We start from the raw sequence: 7,936 nt of genomic DNA on the forward strand, positions 1-7,936 counted from the left end.
TTACACTTGCAAGGCAGGCGCTGGAACCACTGAGCTAAATCCCCAGCCCCTACAACTGATTTTTTTTAAATGGGGGAAAAGAACCGAAGACCTAAGTGCTAATCCACCAAAGTGCTAATCCCAGATAAATCATTTAGCTGATTTTGCATAAAGGAATAGAAACAAGGTATGGGGGAAAAAATAAAAATAATGCTACTTATGTGGAAAAATGGAATTTTTCAAAGTAAGGGAAGGGAGGACACTTTAGCTTGGTCACAAGAGCTGCCTAGGCTCACCCCTGATCTGCTACCTACAAGCTCTAGAAAGGCTCAGCCTCTTCACCTGCATAAAATGGGGTAAACAATCCACTGCATGAAGCTGTTCTAATGAATAAGGGACATGATGGGATAGATCACTTGCCACAATGCTTTCTGAACACGTAAAAAGTCCTAAGATGAAGGAATAAAGGCCATTTGATCTGATCAAAAAATTTTTAAAAGAATTTGCAGGTGACAGCAGAATTATAATTGAATTATTTCGCTCTTAGACCCCTGCAGTTAGGTACAGCATTAATACAGTTAGGTACAGCGTCACTTCCCTGCAACACACACACACCTTACACTTTGGTTTCCATTCTCACATCATCAAAACCGGGCAAGCACTGTTCCTAGCACTGCAACACCACAAGTCTGAAGATACTCAGCCTCAGAGTACACAGAGGTATTTTCTTGACTGTTTAACACTGAGTTAGAAAGGAATGGGATCATTTTCCTCAGAAACTGGAATTTGGCAGCAGCTTGGAAAACAGTGGGTGGGTTTCCAGGGAGTGTACCTAGATCTCACCACAGGAGGGACAGGGTGGAACCATTCTTGGCTCCCAGAACAGAACACCAAGCTCCACAGGCAAATCCTCACCAGGCCAAAGAGGCCTCATCAGAATCTGAAAAGACTTCCTTTTCTTAAAAGCCCACCTTACACTTCTCCACTTGCCCCTTCTCCTCCAGCTGCTACTTCAGCAGGGGCCCTTTCACAGCTGGACTGCCCTTCCTCCTTTCTTTGCCAGCTAATCCTTCACTGGGCTTCAACTCTTGGTTCAAACATCACCACCTGCTAGGGACCTTCCCTTCAGGTCCCTGTTGGGATACCAGCAACTTGTCCTCTTAGCACCCCACACCTGTGCCCTTCCCCACACACTAGTGCACTTCCAGGGTTGCCAAGCAATTGCTTACTCACAGCACTGGCTCAATCACTTATCTTTGACCTTAGCAGACAACGTACTATTCTTAAGCCATCACCTGCTTACAATACTGAATCGATGGGTCATTTAGTAGGAACAACTTTACAGGCAGTATTACTCCTTTCTCAAAAATGAGGAAGCTGTGGCTAAAGAAACTGGACAACTTTCCCAAGGACTTAGGCCTACTAACAAAAAGGTAACGTGGGTGGTCTCTTCCTTTACTCTTTGGGTTTCCAAAGCCTAGCCCAGTGCCTGGCACAAATCAGGAGCCCAGCGTTTTCAGCAAAAAGGTTTTCTCATTGATTACTGCTGTTCCTACACTGTGTACCCCAAGTGTCTCAACAATGAGCTGTTCTGAGTTGGCCTTTATGTCAGTGTCAGCAGAACTGGATTAGCTTGACCACAAGTCCCAACCTCCAACAGAAATCTTTTATATTTAAGCCTTTTTAATACGGTATAAAAAGTTCAGCAGCATGTACAGTAAAACTGGAACACAGAGATACCAGAGCCCCTATGCAAGGGTGACACCCAAATTTGTGAAGCATTCTGTATTTTTTTAAAGCCCCACCCAACTATGATGGCAGACTCAAAAGATGAATAAGCAACAGCTTTGATTTTCAAGAGAAGCTTCAAAGTTTAGAGGCAGAGGCAAAATATATTTATAAAACAAGAAGATGGGTGTGGTGGTGCATGCCTGTAAGCCCAGCACTGGAGAGGCTGAAGTAGGAGGATTACTGAGTTTGAGGCTAGCCTGGGCTACATAGTGAGTTCAAGGTCAGCCTGAACTACATAGGTGAGACCCTGTATCAAAAAACAAATCAAGGGCCGGGGATTTAGCTCAGTGGTTCCGCCACCTGCCTTGCAAGCACAAGGCCCCAAGTTCAATCCCCAGTACCAAAAAAAAAAAAAATCCCAAAAACCAAACCAAAACAAAACAACCTAAAAAACAAAAACCAACCAAACAAACAAAAACCGCAAGGAGAAAGATAATTTTTTTTTCACTTTAAGGCTTTCTCCCCCCACCAAAAAAAACTAAGAAAATACCTTTTCTCTACTCTGCTTCATTCTCCATCATTTCTCCAACCTGCACATTCAATACAATATGAATATAAACCCAGTACTGTTGCTTTTGAAGGTCAGTAGAAGGAAGTGGGAGGAGACCTGTGGGAATTGACTGACTGGGTATTAGTAATTTTTTTTTTTTTTTTTTTTTTTTTTTTGGTACTAGGGATTGAACTTGGGTCTTAGCTTGCGAGGCAGGTGGTGGAACCACTGAGCTAAATCCCCAGCGGGTATTAGTAATTTATACAAGAGTCCCCAACCTGGATTTCCTACAAGGGGACAAGGCCTTTCTGAGTTTCAGTGTTATTATTGATATGATCCCAGCCAACAAAACTGGATGGCATAGCTAAAGTTCATTAAGAAGAGAAGAGGAAAGGAGCTGGGCGGTGATGGTACACACCTGTAATTCCAGCACCCAAGAGACAAAGGCAGGAGGATGATGCAAATTCCAGGCCAGCATGAGCTACACAGTGAGTCAGCACTACATAGTGAGACCCTGTCTCAAAGAACAAAGTAAAACAAAGAGAGAAGGAGGAAGGGACTTGGTGTGTGTGTGGGGGGAGTTGGAGGGTGGAGTCTCAAGAGGGAAAGGGCTCCTGGGGCCCCCACCAGAGCCCAGCTGCCTCCCCCTCTGAGATCTGGTCCCCAGGTCCCCATCCCACATTTAGACTTTATAAAGGCATCAGAAAGAAAAACAAAAATGCTGAGGCAACAGAGGAAAAAATACACCAACCCAAGTGTGCCTCAGACTCACTACTGAGGTTAAATTTAAAAAGGTCAAATACCCACACGGACCCCATATAAAAAGTACTAATAGGTCCAATCAGGTGGCCTGGAGGGAGGAGGGCTCTGTTTCCTGGAGCCAAAGCATAAGATTCTGAGCTCAGTGCTGGAGGCGCCCTGCTGGGGCTGTATCGATCGCCAAGCTTCTGGATCTCTCCTGTCTGCAGGCTGTGCGGGAAGGACCCGGGGAGGGCCCCAGGCACGCCATGGATGCTTCTATGTAGTTCAGGCTGGTGTTGAACTTAACACGTAGACTAGGTTTGCCTCTAATGTGTGGCTATACTCCTGATTCAGCCTCCTGAGTACTGAGACTAAGGAAAGCAGTGACCTTTGAGGATATGGCTGTGAACTTCACCACGGAGGAGTGGGCTTTGCTAGATCCATCCCAGAAGAAGCTCCACAGAGATGTGATGTGGAAAAACTTTAGGAATGTGGCTGCTATAAGAAGAAAATGGGATGACTAGCAAATTAAAGATGAGTATAAAAATTACAGGGAAAATCTGAGAAGTGCAGAGGTAGATAAGTGCTGTCAATATAAATTATGGTATACACATGGAGAAATGGTTTTTAAGACTCAAGATACAAATGTGCACATGAAACTGCTTGGTATAAAACCAGGTGAAAGCCTTGCATGTGGAAAGCCTCTGGTCATTCATCACCAACCGTGCTGATCATACATAACACTGGACTCAAATCATATGAGCTCCATGGATTTGAACAGAAGCTGTCTAGCTGTAACAGACATGGGAAAACCTCCACTGACTTTCAGTCCTTTCAGAAACATGTAGAGACAAATCCTGAAGAAAAACCCTTCAGATATAAGCCATGTGGAAAATCCTTCTCTGATTGCACTGAAGGAAGTAATGCTGAAGAGAAATCCTTTGTATATAAGCAAGATGTGAGGGCCTTCAGTACACCTGACTGTGTTCAAGTCCAGGAAAGAAATGACAGTAGGATGAATACCTCCATATGTATACAATGTAGAAAAGGTTTGAATTTTCACCATGATATTCAGATACAAGAAAAGAGTTCACACTGGCACAAGAGCCTGTGTATGAAGCATAGTTGGAAATCCTTTACACTTCATTTGGTATTCATGAAAGAACTCACATTGGAGGAAAAACCTACATTTATAAGCAGTGTGGGAAAGCTTTCAGCACACAGTGATTGTCAAACACATGAACAAACTCACACTAGGGAGAAACCCTATGTATGTAAACACTGTGAGAAAACTTTCAGGAGACAGAGTCATCATAAAGAACATGAAAAGACTCACACTGGGGAGAAACCCTACATATGTAAGCAATGTGGGAAAGCTTTCAGCACACACAGTCATTGTCAAAGACATGAACAAACTCACACTGGGGAGAAACCCTTTGTATGTAGACAATGTGGGAAAGCTTTCAGCACACAGAGTCATTGTGAAACACATGAACGAACTCACTCTCAGGAGAAACCCTATGTATGTAAGCAATGAGGGAAAGCTTTTTACCAGAAACAGTTCTTGTCAAATTCATGAACAAACTCACATGGGGGAGAAACCCTATATATGTAAGCAATGTGGGAAAGCTTTTAGTACACAAGGTTATTGTAAGGTACATGAAAGAATTCATACTGAGGAGAAACCCTATGTATGTAAGCAATGTGGGAAAGCATTCAGGACACAATCATCATAAAGTACATGAAAGGACTCATACTGGGGAGAAACTCTATATATGCAAGCAATGTGGGAAAGCTTTCAGCACAGAAAGTACTTGTCAAAAACATGAAAAGACTCACACTGCAAAGAAACCCTATGTATATAAGCAATGTGGGAAAACTTTTAGGGCACAGAATCATCATAAAGTACATGAAAGGACTCACACTGGGGAGAAACCCTATATATGCAACCAATGTGGGAAAGCTTTCAGTACACAAGATACTTGTCAAAAACATGAAGACATACTGGGGAAAAACCCTGTGTCTGCAGCAATGTGGGAGAACTTTCGGCACACAAACAGACTGTGAATGGCATGAAAAGAATCAGTGTAGAAACCCTATGTATTTAAGCAATATGGAAAAGCCTTAAGTTATTCTAGCAATCATAGACATTAAAAGATTAAGAGAGTAAATTAACTTTGAATATATAAAGTGACTTGCACTGACATGAAAGGACAGTGCAGAAAAGCCCTTTCTTTGCATGTAATATAAAAAAAAATCTTTCAGTACACAGGAAGTATTACATAACTGAAAAAATTCATAGAACAGGATCAACGTGAAAAATGTGGGGAATGTTTTATTTTTCTCAGTGCATTCAAGTTCATGAAAGAATTAACAAGACAGAGAAGCCATATGTATGCAGTAAATATAAGAAATCCTTTACTTTTCCACTTACCTTAAAAAACATGAAAGAACTCTGAAAAGAAAGCTTATGTAAATAATGTATGAAAAGTTTCTATGATTCTCCTAATATCAAAAACCATACATAAACTCAAAGTGAGATTTAGTATAAATACTGAGAAAGCTAGAAATCAGAGTGACAGAAACATAGGGCTGTGTTAAGAGTAAGATACACTGTTTGAAAGCACACATGCAGAGACAGTTTTCCTCCTATATATATATATATACATGAATTAATGCATTGATGGGGTTGGAAAATACATAATAATGTTAAGTTCAGAATAATAGCACCTTGCATTCAAGTCTTCAATACATGGTCTTTAAGGGACATTTTACATACAAACTATCACTATAGCTGTATTGGTAAAGTGAAGTTTATTTATACAATGAAATTCTATTGAGTCTTGAAAGAAAATCCTTCCTTTGTGACAATGTAGATTAACCAAGAGATCATTTCATGAAATATGCCAGGCAGAGAGAAATTAAAGCTTGATCCTATTTGTTTTAAACAACTTTAAAGAAGCAGAGAGTTCAGTGATGGTTGCCATGTGTGTGGGTAGGGAAGTTGAGGGATATTAATGAGAAAGCACAATATTTCTCTTGTAGAGTACAAAATGGCATAGATCCCATAGAGACTACAGTGATTGATGTGGTGCCCACATAGCATCACAATTTGCCAAAAGTTGTCTTTAGTGTTTTCTCCATATACCCAAAATGTAATTGTGTTAGGTGATGCAAATGCTACCAAGGAAGAATGTGGTAACTTCACAAAATAAACAGCAACAAATTCCACTGGTCACATTCAAGGTATGATTTTGTTATTTTTTTGTTGTTGAATGAAATGAATACAATTAAATTTAGCAAAAAAATTTTTAAAAGTACTAATAATTAAGGGAATTGTTTCTGAAATCAAAAAGATTCCAAAAGATCTACACAAGATGTAATTATGATGAGGACAAATTTTTACTCAAAATGTAATTATGCTCATTAGAATGGTTCTGATTATGTGAGGTGTGGGGAAAAAAAACCCTCTCCCATGGAGAGTTGATGAAAAAAATCCTAAATCCCTGTGAGGTGACAGAAGGAAAACAAAGGGGACAGCCCCTCTTCAGAGCAGCTCTCATCCTTCTTAGCTGGGACCAAGATGAAGCTCTGCTCCCCACCCCACCCCACTCCCTGAGTCATGGGAGTACAAAGGTAGAGAATGTTTTAGGTCGCTTTGAATGAAAAGCTTCTCTCTCCCAAAACAAAGTGAGGGGGAAACATTTCTTCAATGCCTGTCATTCAGAATAGTAAAGGCATAAAATAACACTGCAGTGATACCATTCTCCAGTCTCCCTCTTTTCCATCCTGCCTTCATTCTGAGTGCACAGGCAGGAGAGCGAAGACCCAGATCCAGCCAGTTTAACAGTGTGAAGTCATCTGCCTCCAAGGAAAGGAAAGTTCATTGCTGATTATCTATCATGTGCCAGGCAGAACCTGACCATGTTTACTTGCCACCACCACCCCATGAGATAGGGCTATCCATAGTTTCTGATGAGGAAATGGAGCCGCTAAGGTTAACCTGATCAAGGTCACACAGAATGTGAAGTGCCCAAGGGGGAATCTGAACCCTGGTCCACTGAGCTCTAAAATCCTGCACCTTCTGGCATAACAGTCACCTTGGAATTCCCACATAGTCTGAGGTACCCATTGTTGCTGTTTATAAGTATGCATGTATCTGTTTACAGCGGTATTGAGGATTGAACCCAGGTCCTTTGCACTGAGCTACATCCCCAGTCTTTTTAAATTTTGAGGTAGGGTTTAAGTCTCTGAGTTGCCCAATCTGGGCTCAAATTCCCAATCTTCCAGCCTCATCTTCCCAGAATGCTGAGATTATAGGCCAGTGCCACCCAGCCTGGCTAATTGTTGGATATTTGACTATTCTCTGTAACAAAGGGAATCATTCTCACTGCCTTAAATTCCTTGCCACACCCTAATGAGATATGCCACAAAATCCCTACTGGTCTAACTTGGTGTTTCAATCACTAACTAGTGCCTTTGTTTAGGTCAGAGCCCAGGAATACTACCCTTCTAAGGACTTTTCCTAGAGGGAGGAGCAGGTTAATCTCCAAAGTATCATCTCCAGTTTTACAAGCCGCCCATCCTACCTGCCAGTGTTCTGGTACAATACCATGGTCTCAACACTAAGTGGTCCAACTTGTTTTTCCTGTTTTCTGGTATTTTACATCTCCAGGTACTAGCACACACCAAAAGCTCAAAATCACCTCTGAAAAGTTCTCCAAGGCTTTTTTCCACCTTTGATCATTTGAAAGCAAATGTTCCCGCATATACTAATCCCCCAAATGAAGGTCTGAACAAGTTTGATTAGTAAAGGCTGCTCTGATGGCATTGGGCACTTTGCAAAGACACGCCCGCCCCCCCGCCAGCTGCACGATGCTCACACAAACAGTTATCCAGACTTGCACAGGTGAATTCTGAAACTCCCTAAAAGTC

At 41.6% G+C, this 7,936-nt stretch overlaps 1 protein-coding gene and 2 pseudogenes across 7 annotated transcripts in view; 2 read left to right on the forward strand and 1 right to left on the reverse strand.

Moving 5' to 3' along the window:
* Ocln (occludin) overlaps positions 1–7,936 on the reverse strand; it is a 58,364-nt gene that overhangs the window by 18,600 nt on the left and 31,828 nt on the right. The window lies entirely within an intron of this gene.
* LOC147820897 (uncharacterized) lies at positions 1,348–5,068 on the forward strand (annotated as a pseudogene).
* LOC147820898 (U6 spliceosomal RNA) lies at positions 1,678–1,772 on the forward strand (annotated as a pseudogene).

This window comes from Heterocephalus glaber, unplaced genomic scaffold (assembly GCF_053883595.1).
Source record: "Heterocephalus glaber isolate CG9 unplaced genomic scaffold, H.glaber_assembly_v1.0 deba00001788, whole genome shotgun sequence".
NCBI lineage: Eukaryota > Metazoa > Chordata > Mammalia > Rodentia > Bathyergidae > Heterocephalus > Heterocephalus glaber.